Consider the following 24,527-nt stretch of genomic DNA (forward strand, 5'->3'; position numbering starts at 1 on the left):
TTAACCGTTGTGCTCAATAGTTCATTGATCCCTTCATAACAGTGTGAAAAATGGCCTTAAGACATCCGTATTGAGTTTGTACGGCTAAAAGGAAAATACGGGGTCAGAGGATGTGGAGGGGCTGGAATGGTTGGTTATCATCTGTACATGATGATAACCAGTAAAGCATAAATTGTCATTTGTAATATAAAAGAATGACACTTTGATAAGAGCAAGAGTATCACTTGGCTCTGATGTAGTTCTGAATAAAGCCATTGTAACCAGTTGCAATGCATTGTATAATCTCAAAGTAAAAAACCCTGCCCACACATTCCGTCTAACCGAGGTCATGTCTACACTTGACACTTATATGCGACTTCTAAAATCAAATCCAATTTTATTTGTCACATGCGCCGAAGGCAACCGGTGTAAATGCTTACTTACAAGCCCTAAACCAACAACGCAGTTCAGGAAATAGAATTGATCAAATATTTATTAAATAAACGAAAGTAAATAATAAACGAAAAAGCAACACAATAAAATTACATAACAATAACGACGCTGTATACAGGGGGTAACGTTACCGAGTCAATGTGCCCCCCCGCACATTGACTCGGTAACGTTACCCCCAGGTTAGTCGAGGTAATTTGTACATGTAGGAAGGGGTAAAGTTACTATGCATAGATAAACAGCAAGTAGCAGCAGTGTAAAAACAAAGGGGGGGGGGGGGGGGGGGGGGGTTCAATGTAAATAGTCTGGGTGGCCATTTGATTATTTAATAGTTCAGAAATCTTATAGCTTGGGGGTAGAAGCTGTTAAGGAGCCTTTTGGACCTAAACCTGGCACTCAGGTACCACAGAGAGAACAGTCTATGACTTGGGTGACTGGAGTTTTTGAAAAAAATGTGAGGCCTTCTGCTGACACCGCCTAATATATAGGTCCTGGATGGCAGGAAGTTTGGCCCCAGTGAGGTATTGGGCCACATGCACTACCCTCTGTAGCGCCTTACAGTCGGATGCCAAGCAGTTGCCATACGAGGCAGTGATGCAACCGGTCAAGATGCTCTCGATGGTGCAGCTGTAGAACTTTTTGAGGATCTGGGATCTGACTCATGCAAAATCTTGTTGTCGTGCCCTCTTCACGACTATCTTGGTGTGTTTGGACCATGATAGTTTGATGGTGATGTGGACACTAAGGAACTTGAAACTCTCGACCTGCTCCACTACAGACCCGGTCGATGTTAATGGGGGCCTGTTCGTCCCTCCTTTTCTTGCTCACATTGAGGGAGAGGTTGTTGTCCTGGCACCACACTGCCAGGTCTCTGACCTCCTCCCTATAGGCTGTCTCATCATTGTCGGTGATCAGGTCTACCACTGTTGTGTCATCAGCAAACTTAATGATGGTGTTGGAGTTGTGCTTGGCCACGTAGTCGTGGGTGAACAGGGAGTACAGGAGGGGACTTAACACGCACCCCTGAGGGGCCCCGGTGTTGAGGATAAGAGTGGCAGATGTGTTACCTACCCTTACCACTTGGGGGCGGCCGTCAGGAAGATCAGGATCCAGTTGCAGAGGGAGGTGTTTCGTCCCAGGGTCCTTAGCTTAGTGATGAGCTTTATGGGCACAATGATGTTGAACGCTGAGCTGTGGTCAATGAACAGCATTCTCACATAGGTGTTCCTTTTGTCCAGGTGGGAAAGGGCAGTGTGGAGTGCGATTGAGATTGATTCATCTGTGGATCTGTTGGGGCAGTGTGCGAATTGGAGTTGGTCTAGGGTTTCCGGGATGATGGTGTTGATGTGAGCCATGACCAGCCTTTCAAAGCACTTCATGGCTACCGACAAGAGTGCGACGGGGCGGTAGTCATTTAGGCAGGTTACCTTCACATTCTTGGGCACAGGGACTACGGTGGTCTGCTTGAAACATGTAGGTATTACAGACTCGGTCAGGGAGAGGTTGAAAATGTCAGTGAAGACACTTGCCAGTTGGTCCGCACATGCTCTGAGTACACGGCCTTGTAATCCGTCTGTCCCCACGGCCTTGTGTACGTTGACCTGTTTAAAGGTCTTGCTCACATCAGATACGGAGAACGTGATCACACAGTCATCCGGAGCAGCAGGTGCTCTCATGCATGCTTCAGTGTTGCTTGCCTCGAAGAAAACATAAAAGGCATTTAGCTCCTCTGGTCAGCTAGCATCACCGAGCAGCTCGTGGCTGGGTTTCCTTTTGTAGTCCGTAATAATTTTCAAGCCCTGCCACAACCGACGAGCCTGTGTAGTAGGATAAAATTTTAGCCCTGTATTGACCCTTCGCCTTTTTGATGGTTCGTCTGAGGGCATAGAGGGATTTCTTATAAACGTCCGGATTAGTGTCCCGTTCCTTGAAAGCAGCAGCTCTAGCCTTTAGCTTGGTGGGGATGTTGCCTGTAATCTATGGCTATATGGTTGGGATGTGAACGTACGGTCACTGTGGGGACTGAGGTGGTATACACCTCAATGCCATTGGATGAACCACAGAACATATTCCAGTCTGTGCTAGCAAAACAGCTCTGTAGAGTATCATCCGCGTCATCTGACCACTTCCGTATTGAGCGAGTCACTAATACTTCCTGCTTTAGTTTTTGCTTGTAAGCGAGAATCAGGAGGATAGAATTATGGTCAGGTTTGCCAAATGGAGGGCGAGGGAGAGCTTTGTATGTGTCTCTGTGTGTGGAGTAAAGGTGGTCTAGAGTTTTTTTTCCCTCTGGTTGCACATGTGACATGCTGGTAAAAATGAGGTAAAACGGATTTAAGTTAACCTGCATTAAAGAGCATTTTCTTGTTTGCTTATGGCCTTATACAGCTCGTTGAGTGCGGTCTCAGTGCCAGCATCTGTTTGTGGTGGTAAATAGACGGCTACCATTAAAATAGATGAAAACTCTCTTGGAAGATAGTGTCGGCTACAGCTTATCATGAGGTACTCTACCACAGGTGAGCAATACCTCAAGACCTCTGTCCTGCCGATGCACAGAAAACCCAACCCAGCTCTATATTATCCGTGTCGTTCAGCCACGACTCTGTTAAACCTAAGATATTACGTTTTCTAATGTTCCATTGGGAGGATAGTCTCCACCGTAGATCGAGTTTGTTTTCCAGTGATTGCATGTTGACCAATAAGAACTGATAGATGTGGTGATTTACTCACTCGCCTCCAAATCTTCACAAGGCACCCAGAAATTCTCCCTGTCATGTATTGTCATGTTGTGTCCTGTTTCTGTCCTTTCCCTTCACCCTGTCTCCCTCTGCTGGTCGTTATTAGGTTACCTTTTCTCCCCCTCTTTCCCCCAGCTGTTCCTTGTCTCCTCCTAACTACCTCGTCACCCCTTTTCCCACCTGTTCCCTTTTTCCCTCTGATTAGGTCCCTATATCTCTCTCTGTTTCTGCTTCTGTCTTTGTCGGATTCTTGTTTGTGTTGTTGATGCCTGAACCAGACTATCGTCATGTTTGCTGCAACCTTGTCCTGTCCTGTCGGAATCTGCCGGTCCATCTGAGCCTACGTTTGTTTTGTTATTAAAAAGCTCTGTTTACGTTAATTCGCTTTTGGGTCCTCATTCACGCACCGTAACAGAAGAATCCGACCAAGAATGGACCCAGCGACTTCGGATCCTCTCCACTCAGCCGTCGAGATCCAGGGAGCGATGCTAGGCAGACACGAGCAGGAATTGTCTGCTGCTCGACATGCCGTTGAGACCCTGGCCACCCAAGTCTCCAACCTCACAGAACAGGTTCACCATCTCCGCCTCGATCCACCGGCCACTTCCAGGGCTTTCGAATCTCCGGAGCCCAGAATCAATAACCCGCCGTGTTACTCTGGGGAGCCCACTGAATGCCGCTCGTTCCTCACCCAGTGTGATATTGTGTTTTCTCTCCAGCCCAACACTTACTCCAGGAGCACTGCTCGTGTCGCCTACGTCATATCTCTCCTTACTGGACGGGCTCGAGAGTGGGGCACGGCAATCTGGGAGGCAAGGGCTGAGTGTACTAACCAGTATCAGGACTTTAAGGAGGAGATGATACGGGTTTTTGATCGATCTGTTTTTGGGGAGGAGGCTTCCAGGGTCCTGTCTTCCCTATGTCAAGGTAATCGATCCATAACAGACTACTCTATTGAGTTTCGCACTCTTGCTGCCTCCAGTGGCTGGAACGAGCCGGCTTTGCTCGCTCGTTTTCTGGAGGGTCTCCGCGCAGAGGTAAAGGATGAGATTCTCTCCCGGGAGGTTCCTTCCAGCGTGGATTCCTTGATTGAACTCGCTATTCGCATTGAGCGACGGGTTGATCTTCGTCACCGAGCTCGTGGAAAGGAGCTCGCGTTCTCCGTTGCCCTCCTCTCCGCATCACTACCATCTTCCTCTGCCGGCTCGGGTGCTGAGCCTATGCAGCTGGGAGGTATCCGCATCTCGACTAAGGAGAGGGAACGGAGAATCACCAACCGCCTCTGTCTCTATTGCGGTTCTGCTGGTCATTTTGTCACTTCATGTCCAGTAAAAGCCAGAGCTCATCAGTAAGCGGAGGGCTACTGGTGAGCGCTACTACTCCTGTCTCTCCTTCAAGATCCTGCACTACCTTGTCGGTCCATCTACGCTGGACCGGTTCGTCAGCTTCCTGCAGTGCCTTAATAGACTCTGGGGCGGAGGGCTGTTTTATGGACGAGACCTGGGCTCGGAAACATGACATTCCTCTCAGACAGTTAAGGGAGTCCACGGCCTTGTTCGCCCTGGATGGTAGTCCTCTCCCCAGGATTCAGCGTGAGACGCTACCTTTAACCCTCACTGTTTCTGGTAATCATAGCGAAACCATTTATTTTTTAATTTTTCGTTCACCTTTTACACCTGTTGTTTTGGGCCATCCCTGGCTAGTTTGTCATAATCCTTCCATTAATTGGTCTAGTAATTCTATCCTCTCCTGGAACGTCTCTTGTCATGTGAAATGTTTAATGTCTGCTATCCCTCCTGTTTCCTCTGTCTCTTCTTCACAGGAGGAGCCTGGTGATTTGACAGGGGTGCCGGAGGAATATCACGATCTGCGCACGGTGTTCAGTCGGTCCAGGGCCACCTCTCTTCCTCCACACCGGTCGTATGATTGTAGTATTGATCTCCTTCCGGGAACCACTCCCCCCCGGGGTAGACTATACTCTCTGTCGGCTCCCGAACGTAAGGCTCTCGGAGATTATTTGTCTGTAGCTCTTGCCGCCGGTACCATAGTCCCCTCCTCCTCTCCCGCCGGAGCGGGGGTTTTTTTTGTTAAGAAGAAGGACGGGTCCCTGCGCCCCTGCATAGATTATCAAGGGCTGAATGACGTAACAGTGAAGAATCGTTATCCGCTTCCTCTTATGTCTTCAGCCTTCGAGATCCTGCAGGGAGCCAGGTTTTTCACTAAGTTGGACCTTCGTAACGCTTACCATCTCGTGCGCATCAGGGAGGGGGACGAGTGGAAGACGGCGTTTAACACTCCGTTAGGGCACTTTGAATACCGGGTTCTTCCTTTCGGCCTCGCTAACGCTCCAGCTGTCTTTCAGGCATTAGTCAATGATGTCCTGAGAGACATGCTGAACATCTTTGTTTTCGTTTACCTTGACGATATCCTGATTTTTTCACCGTCACTCCAGATTCATGTTCAGCACGTTCGACGTGTCCTCCAGCGCCTTTTAGAGAATTGTCTTTTTGTGAAGGCTGAGAAGTGCTCTTTTCATGCCTCCTCCGTCACATTTCTCGGTTCTGTTATTTCCGCTGAAGGCATTAAGATGGATCCCGCTAAGGTCCAAGCTGTCATTGATTGGCCCGTCCCTAAGTCACGCGTCGAGCTGCAGCGCTTTCTCGGCTTCGCGAACTTCTATCGTCGTTTCATCCGTAATTTCGGTCAGGTGGCAGCTCCTCTCACAGCCCTTACTTCTGTCAAGACGTGCTTTAAGTGGTCCGTTTCCGCCCAGGGAGCTTTTGATCTCCTCAAGAATCGTTTTACATCCGCACCTATCCTTGTTACACCTGACGTCACTAGACAGTTCGTTGTCGAGGTTGACGCGTCAGAGGTGGGCGTGGGAGCCATTCTTTCTCAGCGCTCCCTCTCTGACGACAACGTCCACCCTTGCGCGTATTTTTCTCATCGCCTGTCGCCGTCGGAACGTAACTATGATGTGGGAAACCGCGAACTGCTCGCCATCCGCTTAGCCCTAGGCGAATGGCGACAGTGGTTGGAGGGGGCGACCGTTCCTTTTGTCGTTTGGACTGACCATAGGAACCTTGAGTACATCCGTTCTGCCAAACGACTTAATGCGCGTCAGGCGCGCTGGGCGCTGTTTTTCGCTCGTTTCGAGTTCGTGATTTCTTATCGTCCGGGCTCTAAGAACACCAAGCCTGATGCTTTATCTCGTCTCTTCAGTTCTTCAGTAGCCTCCACTGACTCCGAGGGGATTCTCCCTGAGGGGCGTGTTGTCGGGTTGACTGTCTGGGGAATTGAGAGGCAGGTAAAGCAAGCACTCACTCAAACTCCGTCGCCGCGCGCTTGTCCTAGGAACCTTCTTTTCGTCCCCGTTCCTACTCGTCTGGCCGTTCTTCAGTGGGCTCACTCTGCCAAGTTAGCTGGCCATCCTGGCGTTCGGGGTACGCTTGCTTCCATTCGCCAGCGTTTTTGGTGGCCCACCCGGGAGCATGACACGCGTCGCTTCGTGGCTGCTTGTTCGGTCTGCGCGCAGACTAAGTCCGGTAACTCCCCTCCTGCCGGCCGTCTCAGGCCGCTTCCCATTCCCTCTCGACCGTGGTCTCACATCGCCTTAGATTTTGTCACCGGACTGCCTTCGTCAGCGGGGAAGACTGTTATTCTTACGGTTGTCGACAGGTTCTCTAAGGCGGCTCATTTTATTCCCCTTGCTAAGCTTCCTTCTGCTAAAGAGACGGCACAAATCATCATCGAGAATGTTTTCAGAATTCATGGCCTTCCGTCAGACGTCGTTTCGGACAGAGGTCCGCAATTCACGTCTCAATTTTGGAGGGAGTTTTGCCGTTTGATTGGGGCTTCCGTCAGTCTCTCTTCCGGCTTTCACCCCCAGTCTAACGGTCAAGCAGAACGGGCCAATCAGACTATTGGTCGCATCTTACGCAGTCTTTCTTTTCGCAACCCTGCGTCTTGGTCAGAACAGCTCCCCTGGGCAGAATACGCCCACAACTCGCTTCCTTCGTCTGCGACCGGGCTATCTCCTTTTCAGAGTAGCCTCGGGTACCAGCCTCCGCTGTTCTCATCTCAGTTCGCCGAGTCCAGCGTCCCCTCCGCTCAGGCTTTTGTCCAACGTTGCGAGCGCACCTGGAAGAGGGTCAGGTCTGCACTTTGCCGTTATAGGGCGCAGACTGTGAGGGCTGCTAATAAGCGTAGAACTAAGAGTCCTAGATATTGTCGCGGTCAGAGAGTTTGGCTCTCCACTCAGAACCTTCCCCTTAAGACCGCTTCTCGCAAGTTGACCCCGCGGTTCATTGGTCCGTTCCGTATTGCTCAGATCATTAATCCTGTCGCAGTTCGACTTCTTCTTCCGCGATATCTTCGTCGCGTCCACCCGGTCTTCCATGTCTCCTGTGTCAAGCCCGTTCTTCGCGCCCCCGCTCGTCTTTCCCCCCCCCCCCCCATCCTTGTCGAGGGCGCACCCATCTACAGGGTCCGTAGGATTTTGGACATGCGTCCTCGGGGCCGTGGTCATCAGTACCTAGTAGATTGGGAGGGGTACGGTCCTGAGGAGAGGAGTTGGGTTCCCTCTCGGGACGTGCAGGACCGTGCGCTGATCGATGATTTCCTCCGTTGCCGCCAGGTTTCCTCCTCGAGTGCGCCAGGAGGCGCTCGGTGAGTGGGGGGGTACTGTCATGTATTGTCATGTTGTGTCCTGTTTCTGTCCTTTCCCTTCACCCTGTCTCCCTCTGCTGGTCGTTATTAGGTTACCTTTTCTCCCCCTCTTTCCCCCAGCTGTTCCTTGTCTCCTCCTAACTACCTCGTCACCCCTTTTCCCACCTGTTCCCTTTTTCCCTCTGATTAGGTCCCTATATCTCTCTCTGTTTCTGCTTCTGTCTTTGTCGGATTCTTGTTTGTGTTGTTGATGCCTGAACCAGACTATCGTCATGTTTGCTGCAACCTTGTCCTGTCCTGTCGGAATCTGCCGGTCCATCTGAGCCTACGTTTGTTTTGTTATTAAAAAGCTCTGTTTACGTTAATTCGCTTTTGGGTCCTCATTCACGCACCGTAACACTCCCTCTGTTTCTCCGCCTTTTCTTCACGTGAATAACAGGGATTTGGGTCTGGTCTCAGGAAAGCAGTATATCCTTCGCATAGGACTCATTAAAGAAAACATCTTTGTCCAGTTCGAGGTGAGTAATCACTGTTCTGATGCCCAGAAGCTCGTTTCGGTCATAAGAGACGGTAGAAGCAACTTTATGGACAAAATAAGTTACTTTTTTTTATATAACAAAATAGCACAGTTGGTTAGGAGCCTGTATAAAGGCAGCCATACCCTCGGGCGCCATTATATCTACAATCAGAATACAAAGAACAAAGATTGCATTGAAAAGATGGGACACACAAAAGTTGCTTTGTGGTCGGATTGTGTTCAGGTCTGGTTGACAACTTCAGGAGGTGGTCAGGGATGCACTGAGTGCAGAATGCTCCTCGGTCTGGACTTAATCAGGCTAACAAAAGCGCATACAGTGGGCGACTTCATCAGCACTCCTCCCACAAGTCTCCAGAAAACCTGTGTTTTGGGACCGAGAGGCACCTTTCCATTAAAACGTTGGAGGAATACATTTCTAGCATGTGAGAAACGTGTTTGCTGGCCTCATAAATGCTAGCTATCTAGCTAATATTTAGAAAACAAAATAAATTTCTTGGGCTAGAATTATGCTAATCCATTTGCAATCCCTTTAGCGTTGCTTGCTAGCTTGCTGGTTAGCTACAGAGGTTAGCTGGCTAGTTAGCTACAGTATTTAGCTACTGCCAACATTTGATGTTGTATTACTATCATATTTGGCCTATTCCACCTTTTGTAGAATTGTCACGACTTCCGTCGCAGTTGGCTCCCCTGCCTGTTCGGGCGGTGGTCGGCGGACATCGTCACCGTCCTACTAGCCGCTACCGATCCCTTTTTCGTTTGTCTGTTGGTTTTGTCTTATTATTTTCACCTGTGTGTATTTTAGTTTAATTAGCTTCCCTATATGTAGTAGGTTGTCCCGCCCTTGTTTTGTGCGGGATTGTTTTTTGTTACTCTGTTGGATTGTGGTTTTCATGTGTGTATTCTCCGGACTGTTTGGTCCTGGTTTTGGGCTGGTCTGTTCTGTTCTATGCGCCCTGTATGTTGGCGTGACCGTTTTTTGGCCGGAGAATAAAGATATACTGGACCCTGCTCTCTGCGCCTGATTCCAACCCACCACTCCTAATATCCCGTGACAGAATCCCGCACCAAAAAAATACATGGAATCAGCAGGAGCAGCCGCATCTCCTCTCCCATCGATGGAGGAGAGGGTTTCCATCATACCAGCGTTCTTCATAGGATTGGTTCGGCCATGGACCAAATGATGGAGAGGATGGATTGATGGGAGAGGAGTGGCCTTCCCACCTCATCTCCAGCACCCCCTCCTTCAGCACCTCCTGTTCCTGCTACCACATCTGGCTCCGGGGCTCTTCGGCTGACGCTCCCACGGGAGTATGATGGAACGGCGGCTGGGTGCCAGGGTTTCCTTCTCCAACTGGAACTGTACCTGGCTACCGTGCGTCCTGCTCCCTCCGGAGAGGAGAGTGTGAGCGCCCTCGTCTCCTGTTTGACTGGGCGAGCCCTCGAGTGGGCCAACGCAGTGTGGAATGGTCCGGACTCGGTGAGGGATGATTACCCAGAGTTCACCCGCCGATTCCGAGCTGTGTTTGACCATCCACCAGAGGGTCGGGCGGTGGGTGAATGGCTGTTCCACCTGTGTCAGGAGACGAGGAGCGTGCAGGACTTTGCCCTGGAGTTTAGGACCTTGGCCGCAGGGTGGAACGACAGGGCCCTGATAGATCATTTCCGATGCAGTCTCAGGGAGGACGTCCGCAGGCAGCTAGCATGTCGGGACACCACCCTCACACTGGATGAACTCATTGACCTGGCTATCCGTCTCGACAACCTGCTGTCTGCCCGCGGGCGTTCGGATCAGGTCCTGTCGTTTCCACTTCCCAGCCCTCCTGCCCCTATCCCGATGGAGTTAGGAGGGGCGGCTTCGAGGGGGACCGGAGGAGGAGTGTTCTCCTGCACCAGTTGTGGTCGGCGAGGGCACACGGCCGACCGGTGCTGGAGGAACTCGTCTGGGAGTCGGGAGGGCAGGCGGAGCACTACTCGATCACCCCTGTCGGTCATATGTATGTGTTAACTTCTTTCCCTGGGTTTTTTCCCTCTCTACAGCATAAGGCGCTAGTCGATTCAGGCGCAGCTGGGAATTTCATGGATCGTGGGCTCGCGTTAAGGCTAGGGATTCCCCTGGTGTTGTTAGACCTACCTTTCCCCGTGCACTCCTTAGATAGCTGACCATTAGGGTCAGGAGTAGTTAGGGAGGTTACGGTGCCGCTGGACATGGTAACGGAGGGTGATCATAAGGAGCAGATTAGTCTGTTCCTTATAGATTCACCTGCGTTTCCAGTGGTGTTGGGAATTCCCTGGCTAGCTCAACACAACCCGGTGATTTCCTGGCGACAGGGGGCTCTTAAGGTGTGGTCAGAGCAGTGTTCAGGCAGGTGTATAGGAGTTGCCGTTGGTGCGACTACGGTGGAGAGTCCAGACCAGGTTTCCAACGTGCGCATTCCCTCTGAATATGCCGATTTGGCTATCGCCTTCAGTAAAAAGAGGGCGACCCAATTACCACCCCATCGTCGAGAGGACTGCGCGATAAACCTTCTGGAGAACGCTGCACTTCCTAGGAGTCACGTGTATCCATTGTCCCAGGAGGAGACAGTAGCGATGGAAACATATGTTGCTGAATCGCTGGGACAGGGGTACATTCGGCCCTCGGCATCACCCGTCTCCTCAAGCTTCTTTTTTGTGAAGAAGAAGGATGGAGGTCTGCGTCCGTGCATTGATTATAGAGGTCTAAATTCCATCACAGTGGGGTTTAGTTACCCACTACCTCTCATCGCTACGGCGGTGGAATCATTTCACGGGGCGTGCTTCTTCACAAAACTGGACCTGAGGAGTGCGTATAATCTGGTACGTATCCGGGGAGGAGATGAGTGGAAAACCGCATTTAGCACTACATCTGGTCAATATGAGTACCGTGTCATGCCATATGGGTTGAAGAATGCTCCAGCCGTCTTCCAATCCTTCGTAGATGAGATTCTCCGAGACCTGCTCGGGCAGGGAGTGGTAGTGTACATCGATGACATCTTGATCTATTCTGCCACACGCGCAGCACATGTGTCTCTGGTGCCTAAGGTACTTGGGCGACTGCTGGAGCATGACCTGTATTGCAAGGCGGAGAAATGTGAGTTTTTCAAACAGTCCGTTTCCTTCCTGGGTTATCGTATTTCCACCTCCGGGGTGGTGATGGAGGATGACCGCATTACAGCGTGCGTAATTGGCCGACTCCGACCACGATGAAAGAAGTGCAGCGGTTTTTAGGGTTTGCCAATTACTACCGGAGGTTTATCCGGGGTTTTGGTCAGGTGGCTGCTCCCATCACCTCACTGCTGAAGGGAGGACCGGTGCGCTTGCTTTGGTCAGCAGAGGCGGGCAGAGCTTTCAGTCGTTTGAAGGAGCTGTTCACCAATGCGCCCGTGTTGGCGCATCCGGACCCCTCTTTAGCGTTCATAGTGGAGGTGGACGCGTCCGAGGCGGGGGTCGGGGCCGTGCTGTCCCAGCGCTCGGGCGTGCCACCCAAGCTCCGCCCTTGTGCCTTCTTTTCGAGCAAGCTCGGTCCAGCGGAGCGAAACTATGACGTGGGGGACCGGGAGTTGTTAGCTGTAGTCAAGGCTCTGAAGGTGTTGAGACATTGGCTTGAGGGGGCGAAACACCCTTTTCTCATCTGGACTGACCATCGTAATCTCGAGTATATCCGGGCAGCGAGGCGACTAAATCCATGTCAGGCTAGATGGGCCATGTTTTTCACCAGGTTTCGGTTTACCATCTCATACCGGCCAGGCTCCCAAAACACCAAAGCCGACGAGCTGTTCCGCCTCTATGATACAGAGGAGCGGTCCGTTGAGCCAACTCCCATCATTCCACCTTCATGTCTCGTGGCACCGGTGGTATGGGAGGTGGACGCGAAGATAGAGAGGGCCTCACGGTTAGAGCCGGCCCCCCCTAACGGTCCGGGATAAACTGATCCGGTGGGCTCATACTCTCCCCTCCTCGGGTCATCCTGGCATCGAGAGGACAGTGCGGAGTCTTAGAGGGAGATACTGGTGGCCCACGCTGGCTAAGGACGTGAGATTTTATGTCTCCTCCTGCTCAGTGTGTGCTCAGAGCAAGGCTCCTTGGCACCTGCCTAGAGGGAAGTTACAACCCCTCCCCGTTCCACAACGGCCGTGGACACACTTATCGGTGGACTTTCTTACCGACCTTCCCCCGTCCCAGGGAAGTACTACGATCCTGGTCGTTGTGGATCGGTTTTCTAAGTCCTGTCGTTTCATCCCGTTGCCCGGTCTCCCTACGGCCCTGCAGACTGCGGAGGCCTTGTTTACCCATGTCTTCCGGCACTATGGGGTGCCTGAGGACATCGTTTCTGATTGGGGTCCCCAATTCACGTCCAGAGTGTGGAGGGCGTTTATGGAGAGACTGGGGGTCTCGGTCAGCTTAACCTCAGGTTTTCACCCCGAGAGTAATGGGCAGGTGGAGCGCGTAAACCAGGATGTGGGCAGGTTTCTGCAGTCCTATTGCCGGGACCGGCCTGGTGAGTGGGCACGGTATGTTCCTTGGGCTGAACTCGCTCAGAACTCCCTACGCCACTCCTCAACTAACTTGTCCCCTTTTGAGTGTGTGTTATGTTACCAGCTGGTCCTGGCCCCATGGCATCAGAGCCAGACCGAGGCTCCTGCGGTTGAGGAATGGGTACAGCGCTCCAAGGACACTACTCGCTAAGGTTAGCGGGAGAACGGCAGAAGAGGAGCGCTGACCAGCACCGCAGTGAGGCCCCCGTGTTTGCACCGGGGGACAGGGTCTGGCTCTCGACCCGAAACCTGCCCCTCCGCCTGCCCTGTCGGAAGCTGGTGCCGCAGTGTGTGGGGCCGTTCAAAGTCCTGAGGAGAATAAACGAGGTGTGTTACAGGTTACAACTTAGGTAGGTATTACCGTATTAACCCCTTGTTTCATGTGTCTCTCCTCAGGCCGGTGGTGGCTGGTCCCCTGCAAGAAGGTGAGGTGCCTGAGGTCCCTCCGCCCCCTCTGGACATCGAGGGGTCCCCGGCGTACACTGTTCGTGGCATTCTGGATTTGAGACGCAGGGTGGGGGGCCTACAGTACCTCGTGGACTGGGAGGGGTACGGTCTGGAGGAGAGATGCTGGGTTCCGGTGGGGGACATTTTGGACCCTTCTCTCCTGAGAGATTTCCACCGCCTCCACCCGGATCGCCCGGCGCCTCGTCCTCCGGGTCGTCCTCGAGGCCGGTGGCGGCGCGCTACAGGAGCTGCGCGTCAGGGGAGAGGGTACTGTCACGACTTCCGCCTTATTTGGCTCCCCTGCCTGTTCGGGCGGTGCTCGGCGGTCGTCGTCACCGTCTTACTAGCCGCTACCGATCCCTTTTTCGTTTGTCTGTTGGTTTTGTCTTATTAGTTTCACCTGTGTGTATTTTAGTTTAATTAGCTTCCCTATATGTAGTAGGTTGTCCCGCCCTTGTTTTGTGCGGGATTGTTTTTTGTTACTCTGTTGGATTGTGGTTTTCATGTGTGTATTTTCCGGACTGTTTGGTCCTGGTTTTGGGCTGGTCTGTTCTAAGCGCCCTGTATGTTGGCATGACCGTTTTTTGGCCTGAGAATAAAATCAAGATATACTGAACCCTGCTCTCTGCGCCTGATTCCAACCCACCACTCCTAGTATCCCGTGACAAGAATGCATACTGGCATTAGAATATAGCACGGGAACACATTTAAATGTAGGTGTCGACGCATAACGAGTTTGGAATTCCATGATCAGAACTCTATGATCAAAATACTAAAGCTGCATTAACTGTCAAGTCTAGACATGGCCTGAGAAACTATAAAAGAGCTTCAGGGAAGAATGTTAGTTTCCTTGTTCCTGGTCTGTTACAGTACATATCATGTTTCATAACGTTTTTTTTGAGGCAATGATGGGTTTGCAGTGGCATCAGCCCTACTGGGTTGTGGTTGTTCTATCATCTACTGATGCACTGGGGATTCTCTTTGTGTTGTAACATATTATAACTGTATCAATACTGATGCAGTGCAATGTGGATGTTTTTGTGAATATAAGTCTATTGATCTGTCATCAGTTCTTCACTCTAAAATCAGGAGAGAGTAATACCAATCCATTTCTCTTGAGACATTCTGAACTCTAAAATGATTTTTAGTACAGCACAGCAATGTTCCCTCTAAGCACACGTGCAGCTCCCAGGGACTGCTGTGCAGAATAAATACCAGCATGAGACTTCACACAAGTTTTCCCCGTTAATTAACGCTACCAACATTTCCCTCTACCGTGGGAATTGTGGGAATTGTGATAGACTTAATACTAGCCACTTTCAATGCTACATACTGAAACATAACTAAATATGCGAGAGGTTTTGCACAGCGCATCGGAGTAGGATTCTATCGCTACCGACAGGCACTAGCGGTTGCGAGTAGATGCGTTTGTTTTGAGATCAAAACGAGAGCTGCATGTAGTCACGTGTGCACATTTGTACATATTCGTTGCTAGTTATTGCGTTATTAGTTCAGTTATAGCTCATTTCTGGTCAGCAATGGGGGAGGGATTGCTTCCTACAAGAGCACAAAATGTGTACATTTTTAGACATCTTTGAAAAACGAGTCACCTAAATAGCTTTTTTTGTGGCTTAAAGGAGCAGTTCTGTGTTTTGAGAAAGGCTCCAAAATGCATACATTTTTGTCTGATTCTCTGTAATAATACTAGTAATATTTTAAAGGGGTTTCTTGCATCAAACACATTACAACAACATTTTCAGTCACCTCCTTGTCTGAAGAACAAGTGGATAACAAGGTTAAACACATACACCAATGAACATCTTTTTTTCAACTGAAAGACAATGACCTGTGATGTTTCACTTTTTAAGTCAATAAGTCATTGTTTGAGTCAATATATTTGGGCTTGAAACGGGTCCGCGTCTATACCGTGTGTTTTATGATAAAAAATGGCGTACATTTATATCTGACTATACGTGTCTTGCGTTGGATCGTTTTGTTTTATTTGGAACCACCTACTGAACATGTACATGTGCGGGCTCATTACTTCCAATTTACAACCTGGTGCTATGGCTTACTGCTATCTGTAATGCACTTAGTTCAATCTGGAGCTGTTGGGTGGGGTGAAATTGAAACGGCGAGTAGGAAAAGAGCGAATATTATTCTGATTAGCTACTGTCATTCACTTGGCAGCCTGTTAAGGCACACATATCAGGGGCTAGCTTCATGGCTAACCTCACCTAGCTAACATTCGCTGGATAGCTAGCTAGTGACATCAAAAGTTGATAAAGGCTTGGATAGGTGAAATGTCAACACAGCTAGATACATCGTCGTTCCTGTAGACTTGTTGGGCATATACAGATATACAAGTTTGGCTGGCTGGCTAGCTATCTATAGTATAGGTAACTGTGCACTGAAGTACATCCATATGAAGTAGGTAAGTTAATATATAGGTCAATGAGTAAATCCCTGCTTTCCCAGTCCTAGCTAACGCTACGGTACCACCTTTTATGTTACCAAACACGAAGCTGTCTCCAAAATTGCAAGGTGTCTCTACAGTAATAAACTTAGCTGTCAAAGCGAGTGTGTGCTTGCTTGTCAGTGTGATACAAAATGCTGCAAAGTAATATCAAAACGTGCAACTATAGTTCAGGTAAAGTTCAAAGGACAAAGCATAATGTTTTAATTAGCTAGCTAGCATGCTTTCAAAGATGAGAAATTGGGTGTCTATAGCTAGTGAAATTAGTTCTTCCTAAAATGTTCACTTCTGTGTTTAGCAGTGACATTCTGTCCTATACAACAGGTAACAAATGTGAGAACTAATATTGTAGTTGCCTACCCATCACAGCCCCCCTCTGGCCACAGAAGTGAAACCTTGGCCAGGCAGACACCTTCCTCTCCATAGAGAACGCTTGAGTATGTAATTGTATTTCATTGTCAAGTTCATAGAATGTAGGCTATACATTGATCCATGAGAGACAGACATTCACTAACTCCAGCATTGTGTCTTGTTTCAGGAGTCAACAGACAACAACAATTCAGCCTCACTGAAGTTTGTCCAGAAAAATGCTGTGTACACATTCATTTGAGTATCTTATTGCGAAGGTAGGCCTATGTCACTGTGAATAATATCATAACTCACACACGCCCAGAAAACTGAGAGAGGATTCTCTCTCTCCCCAAAAAATGCAAATCAGATCACCATCCATGATTGTCCAGCCCTGCTAAAATCCCTAAACCACCTAGGTGAAGTAGAGCAGAGTCAGGACACAACAAGGCTGGATAATCTTGGGTGGCTTGGCCCGGGTGTAGAGGTACAAAGTGGGTAGGATCCGACAGCACTGTCTTGACTATATACAGAGAGAGAATCCCTCCCTGAGTCTTAGTTCTCTGAGTTAAACTAAAAACAGCAAAATGGTATTGTATGGAATGGATCCATGACCGACATAATGACTATTCAACAACCTACTTATGGGTTTCAAGTGTCTTAAAGGACTGAGGACTCCCGGGCTGTGTGATGCAGACCAAGGACAGCGGCTGAGAAAGCAACAATATTGTGGATGAAATATACTGAACAAAAATATAAATGCAACATGTAAAGTGTTGTTCCCATGTTTCATGAGCTGAAATAAAAAATCCCAGAAATGTTCTATAGGCACAAAAAGCTTATTTCTCTCAAATGTTGTGCACAAATTTGGCAAATAAACGTTTAAAAAATTTAAAAGAATAATACATTAGCCCAACTTCAGGAGGTGGATGAGCACACATCCCTGGGGGCCCCCGTGTTGAGGGTCAGCGTGGCGGACGTGTTGTTGCCTACTCTCATCACCTGGGGTTGGCCTGTCAGGAAGTAAAGGATCCAGTTGCAAAGGAAGGTGTTCAGTCCCGAGCATGGTGACAAGCTTGGAGGGCACTATGGTGTTTAACGCTGAGCTGTAGTCGATGAACAGCATTCTCACATACGCATTCCGCTTGTCCAGGTGGGAGAGGGCAGTGTGGAGTTCAATTGAGATTGCATCGTCTATAGATCTGTTGTGTCGGTTTGCAAACTGGAGTGGGTCCAGGGTGTCTGGGACGATGGAGGGATGTGTGCTTTTCAAAGCACTTCATGATTAGAGATGTTAATCATTGTGGCAGGTAGCCTTACATGATGGCCAGACTGGACACGTTGCATGCGCAAGCGTCTGCGATGCCAAGGGCTAAAATAGAAGTCATTCCTATTTCTGACGCAGATCGCGCTGAAAGTCCTGCCTCTCCCATCTCCTCATTGGTTTATAGAAGCAGGTACCCACGTGCTATCTCCTCATTGGTTATACCCATGTGGGTGATTGAAAGACGAACTTTGTTGCTGGTTGTCGTGGTAATACTATGAAAGTTTAGATGCCGATCACCATGTAAGTTCAAAGAAAAAAGCCTGGGAAAAGCCTGGAAGGAGGAGAGATGACTAGAAACGATTCGTTTGGCCATTTTATGTGTGGATTAATTGTGGGAGTAGAGGTCCTTGTGCATTTCAGGTAAAATAACAACTCAATGTTTATATTCCAGGACAAATTAGTTAGCTACAGCAAGCTAGCTAAATAGGACAAATTAGCTAGCAAGTGCAAGCTAACTAGCTAAATTGCCATACATGTTTAATGCTTTTCGACCTGTCGCCAAATTAAATGTCATTGGTTCAGAGTTTGTTTTGATATTTTAACCTGCGTGTCGTGATCGCTTTTGGTGTAGGGGGACAAAATAAATGTATGCACGATAGCGCATGATGGCGCAGGCGGTTTGGGTTCCGTGTTAGAGTTACACCAGCAGCATACCACCCTGCATCCCTCTTCTGGCTTACCTCTGAAGTTAAGCAAGGTTGGTCCTGGTTGGTCCCTGGTTGGGGGACCAGATACTGGAAGGGGTGTTGGAGGGCCAGTAGAAGGCACTCTTTCCTCTGGTCTGAAGAAAATATACCAATATCCCAATATAGGGTGCTGTCTTTCGGCTGGGATGTTAAACGGGTGACCTGACTCTCTGTGGTCACTAAAGATGCCATGGCACTTATTAGGGTTGTTAATCCTGGTGTCCTAGCTAAATCTGGACACCTAATCATCACTAGCTTCCAATTGGCTCATTCCTTCCTCTCCCTTGTAACTATTCCCTAGGTTGTTGCTGTAAATGAGACTGTGTTCTCAGTCAACTTTCCTGGTAAAATGAAGATTACGTTTAAAAAATTGGGGACAGGAATGATGGTGGTCAGCTTGAGATTATAGACTAGGACAAGGAGAGGTTGAAAATGTCTGTGCATGCGTGGAGAAGTGTGGTCTTAATGCTAAACTCTGTATTCATCCTAGATAATTAAATTCTGTTGCAGAAGAGAGTGGACGGTCCTCTGCCTTGTCTTAGCTAGCTGTGCTACGTAAGTTAGCGATTTAGCAACGTGACCCTGGCTTTTTGGTCTGTACAATTCGTGAGGTGTGGGCTGTGCCAGAGACCGTATGGGCCGTGCACCCGGAGGAAGGTGGAGCTGTGCACGTCCGATTAATCAATATTCATAAGGAGCCATACGTCGGTGTTCGGAAGGGTGGAACTAAACCAGCATTTCCACACTAGGACATGTAATAAAAGTCTCATAGAATGTAGGCCTACATTGAACACCACACATTGGCTGCAATGTAGGCTGAATGATTGAACAGCTATTTTCTTGTTAAAATGTTATGAGATGCATTTTATCCATTGTTTTTGCGCATAAATACTAGTGAATACTGTAGTATTTAATGTAGTATTTTTGCAGTACGACTAGTATACTGTAGTATTTATTGTAGTGTTTTTATAGACATTACTGTAATACTGTATACTGTATTTACTAATAGCGTTTTTGTTTTATTATCTTTTGTTTAAATCTCTTTTTTTAAATTATATTGTTAGGGCTTTGTCCTTGAGGAAACCTACTGAACAAATACTAAAAGAGCAAATTGTCCATAACCTGTAAGTAAGTGTAATGTTGACGCAGGGAGTCAGGAAGCAGGGGACTGATGATGAGACACAGGTGGGAGTAAAGATGGGTTGCCAGGACCGGTGGTAAGTAGACCGGGCGACGTCGAGCGCCGGAGAGGGAATCTGTCCACAACCACCAAAATGGGGGTGAAATCAATGGACAGATGAGGCGTGTGGCCCCTACCTCCATGGGTTCAGGCTCTCAGAGCGGTCAATGAAGGAGGGAGAGGGGCGATGGGGGTGCCGACGCTCACGAAGAAGATTATCCAAACGGATGGCCATCGCAATGACTTTGTCATCTCGGCACGCCAACCATCTGGACCTCTTCGCACAATACTCTTCTGAATAGGGTGCAGAGCACTGGCTCATTCAATCCTCTGGATGCTGCCACTGTCCAAAAGGTGAGTATACTCCACCGTGGTCTGGCCATCCGTAGTAGGCTCTCTCCCCCCTCTCTGCCCTCTGGTCGATGGTCGAACCTTGGACCTCTTGTGGTGGGGGCTCCCATCTGATGGAGTGAAATAGAGTGAGCACCAGAGTAGGAAGCCAGGGTATTTGGATGGAGACCCGTCAACATTGTCCGGGAGGGACAAAGGGGCATTGCTTACTTGGGCGGTCTGTTGGATGGGCTGAGGTGCTGGGTCAACTTGTGGTAGAGAATCCTCCGCTTGTTGAAGGTGACACCCCTCGTGTAATGTCAAGACGTTGAAGAACGCAGAGGACCTTATCCACAGCCAACACTACCTGATAACTGATAACAAAAGAGTGCTATATAAAGGTGTCATGACTTTGCCCTGTTGGGTGAGGGTCATAGACCCTCACCCCCCCAACAACCACTGCTTTATGACCTAAACTCTCTCCACTCTACAGAATGGACTTTTGGAAAGCCCTTTTGTTACCACAGAGAAAGACTACAGGATGGTAACATCAGACAATATTTCAGTAAGGGAAGGGTCCGTTGGTACTTAAAGAATATGATGTCAGATCAGTCATTGTTTTGGTAGATTGTTACTGATGATAGGACGACAGAATTGTATCTTTGAAAGTCTACACAATCTAATGATCAGATTTACATAAAAATTATGCAAAACGTATGTGATTAAACATTAAACTATTTGTGAGAAGATAAAATGTGATTTTAGCTTCTAAATGAGTAAAATTATGCTCAATCAGTAACCCCACCCACGGGAGCACAGACATTGGTTAGAAGGTTCTCCTTCCCAGTACAAAAGCCCCTGTAACGATCATTAACATTTAGTTGTGAATTTCAACGTGGAGGTGACGATCACCACGCTGGAATGGTGAATTTCGACTAGACCGGCCAGAATACAGCACAAGCTAATTATGGCAACTTGGTATGAACTTTGAACTATTATTCACTAAAGAAGAAGTGATACATCCTAGACGTCGACTTATCAGCTGTAGCTGTAAACTTACGTGGCCTAGGAAAGGACAGACAATCTCCTAAGAACGACAGGGCACCTCAATGTATCTGTCTACAACACTACAACCAGAAACATTCTTAAAGGACAATGGCAATCTCTGCTGGGCAAACCAGTCTTCCAACTTCGACCCATCTATAGAAGCGTAGCTCAGAGTAAATATATATCTTGCATTTTCCTTTTCCGAATGGGCGGTTATTAGAGCGCATACAATTTTGTATTTACGTGAGCATAGTTTCTCAAGGTCCGATAGAGACCCATTCCTTTGTCTCTCCACCTCCCGCTCTTTCTTCCCCCACCCTTTGTGTAACCAGCTATGGTGTTGGGTTAGTCCACTAGGGACTTTTTATGGCATGATTAGAAATCAATGTATAATTTATCCTGTTGGGTATATATATGTAATTCTGTGTGATTATTTGGGTATTTAGTAAATAAATAATTAAGCCAATTTGTGTATTGCTGATTCAACTTGTTAGCCAGGGTTCGTGCAGATAACCAAGTACTTTACGACAATCAGAATGAGACTGAATAAGGTGATGATTAATAATTGACTGCTATTGATATAAAAGATCTTCAGATCTTTAAGAATTTATTTGGAAGACAGCAGCTCTATAAACACTGTTCTGTGGTGTCCCAGGTTATTGATGAGTTAATTGTTGCATGTTTAATTCAATCACGTAATCAATGAAGCGTTAGGTAATCAATTTGACAAAATTGCCTGTCATCTCATTTAATCAGTCAGCGATTCGACAAATGGAACGTAATCAGGGAGTAATGAAGTCCAGGTGTGACTGATGATGAGACACAGGTTTGCGAATAGATGGGTTGCCAGGACAGGTGATTAGTAGACAGGAAACGTCGATCCCCGGAGAGGGGAAGAGGTGACATACACCTTAGCCAAATACATTTCAACTCAGTTTTTCACAATTCCTGACATTTAATCCTAGTAAAAAAGTTAGCATCACCACTTTATTTTAAGAATGTGAAATGTCAGAAGCTTTTATTTCTTTCATCACATTCCCAGTGGGTCAGATGTTTACATACACTCAATTAGTATTTGGTAGCATTGCCTTTAAATTAGGTCAAACGTTTTGGGTAGCCTTTCACAAGCTTCCCACAATAACTTGGGAGAATTTCGGGCCATTCCTCCTGACAGAGCTGGTGTAACTGAGTCAGGTTTGTAGGCCTCCATGCTCGCACACACTTTATCAGTTCTGCCAACATATTTTCTATAGGATTGAGGTCAGGGCTTTGTGATGGCCACTCCAATACCTTGACTTTGTTGTCCTTAAGCCATTTTCCACAACTTTGGAAGTATGTTTGGGGTCATTGTCCATTTGGAAGACCCATTTGCGACCAAGCTTTAACTTCCTGACTGATTTCTTTTGAGTTTCCCATGATGTCAAGCAAAAGGGCACTGAGTTTGAAGGTGGGCCTTGAAATAAATCCACAAGTACACCTCCAATTGACTCAAATTATGTCAATTAGCCTGTCAGAAGCTTCTAAAGCCATGACATCATTTTCTGGAATTTTCCAAGCTGTACATGTCCTAACCGACTTGCCAAAACTATAGTTTGTTAACAAGACATTTGTGGAGTGGTTGAAAAACAAGTATGTATACAACCGTCCCAGCTCTGCAGATTTTGATGCAAAGAGACAATCATTAGATCATTTGTTTTGGTACTGTCCATATGCATCTTGTTTTTGGTCACAGGCTCAGGAATGGCTGAAGAATTTCATCATTTACCTGCCACAAACTCTGCTAATTGCACTGCTGGGTGATTTGAAAAGTCTGTCAATCGATAAATACATTTATAATACTCTCAGCAAAAATGTTTCTTTAATTTACAATCTGTAGAAACTATGATAACAGAAAGGTTCAGAACTTTTGTAAAACATCACAGCACAGTTGAAAAATATATGACAAATTTAAATCAAAACTGGATGGCGTTCAGCGATAGATGGGAGGGGTTGAAGGGAGCTGAAAGGTGAGAAAAACAAAGATAAACAATGGTATAAAGATATACTGGATCCATAAAATGTATATAGGTTCAGAAATGTTAATGAAACATCACAGCACAGTTGAAAATATGTGGAAAATCAAAATTGGATTGAGGGTAGTTGAAGGATGGGACTAAGAACAAACAAAAGATAACTAACGTAAAATGTATATTATATGCATAAGCTGAAAGTAGAAGCCTAATTGTTGTTGTCCATTAGTTTACTCCAGTTAGGGGAGGGGTAGTAGGGTTACGGAAAAATAATAAAGGAAGAACCAGATGCAGACAATCTAGAAGTAACAAAAGTGTATTACTAGAACAGGGGGTAGGCAAAACGACAGGTCAAGGGCAGGCAGAGGTCAGTAATCCAGATCAGAGTCCAAAAGGTAGAGAATGGCAGGCAGTCTCGGGGTCAGGGCAGCCAGTGGTCAATAATCCAGAGTGGTGTGACAAGGTAGGCTCAGGTCAGGCAGAATGGTCAAAACCGTCAAAATTAGAAAACAGAAACTAAACTCAGAGAAGAGCAAGGGGAAAATCACTGGTAGGCTTGACGAATAAAACGAACTGGCAACAGACAAACAGAGAACACAGGTAATAATACACTGGGGATGATGGGGAAGATGGGCAACACCTGGAGGGGGGTGAAGACAAGCATAAAGACAGGTGAAACAGATCAGGGTGTGACAGAAAAATACTCAAGTAAAAGTGAAAGTTGCCCAGTAAAATACTACTTGAGTAAAAGTCTAAAAGTATTTGGTTTTAAATATACTTAAATATTAAAAGTAAATATAAATGCAAAAATACACTTAAGTATCAAAAGTATAAATCATTTCAAATTCTTTATATTAAGCAAACCAGACAGCACCATTTTCTTGTTTTTAAAATTAAATTCACGGATATCCATTCACGGATATCTCCAACACGCCTGCTCCCACTCCCCCTCTCTGGTGCTTGAGGGCACCAGGCCACCCATCATTACGCACACCTGTCACCATTACGCGCATCAGCGCTCCATTGGACTCACCTGGACTCCTTCACGTTGTTGATTTCCCCCTCTATATCTGTTTGTTCCTCAGTTTGTTCCCCGTGTCAGCATTAATGTCGTTATGTTTATCATGTGCAGATGCTGACCTGTCTTGTTTCATGTCTGCTTAATAATGAAATGTTCAGTCCCTGTACTTGCTTCTCATCTCCAAGCGTCTGTCCTTACAGAATGCTGACACCACAATTTGAAGCAATTGGGATTTTTTGTTTTTGTTGGTGATGTCGTGTGCCGTTGCCGATGTAACCAGGGGTGCCTTAGCTGGATCGTCGGGCTTCCACGCCTTAGCTGGATCGTCGGGCTTCCACGCCTCAGCTGGATCGTCGGGCTTCCACGCCTCAGCTGGATCGTCGGGCTTCCACGCCTCAGCTGGATCGTCGGGCTTCCGCGCCTTAGCTGGATCGTCGGGCTTCCGCGCCTTAGCTGGCTCGAGAGGTTTCCTTGCGTCGGTTGGCTCGGCAGGCTCCCACGCCATGCCTAAGCAAACAATTTCACAAATGTCTGTTTTAAATGTTGCTGTAATAAAGGCTTCACAATTATTTCCCGTTAGAATAGTGTCTCTGATATGATTTATTATTGATTTAGCGTTGTTTACACTGTTCCAAATGGTCAGAATGAATATATTTATAATAATAAGGCTCCTTTTTCTTGATCTCCTTCTTATTGTTATTATTATTAGTATAATAATAAGAAATGTCAT

Source organism: Oncorhynchus mykiss, chromosome 23 (genome assembly GCF_013265735.2).
Source record: "Oncorhynchus mykiss isolate Arlee chromosome 23, USDA_OmykA_1.1, whole genome shotgun sequence".
Lineage (NCBI taxonomy): Eukaryota > Metazoa > Chordata > Actinopteri > Salmoniformes > Salmonidae > Oncorhynchus > Oncorhynchus mykiss.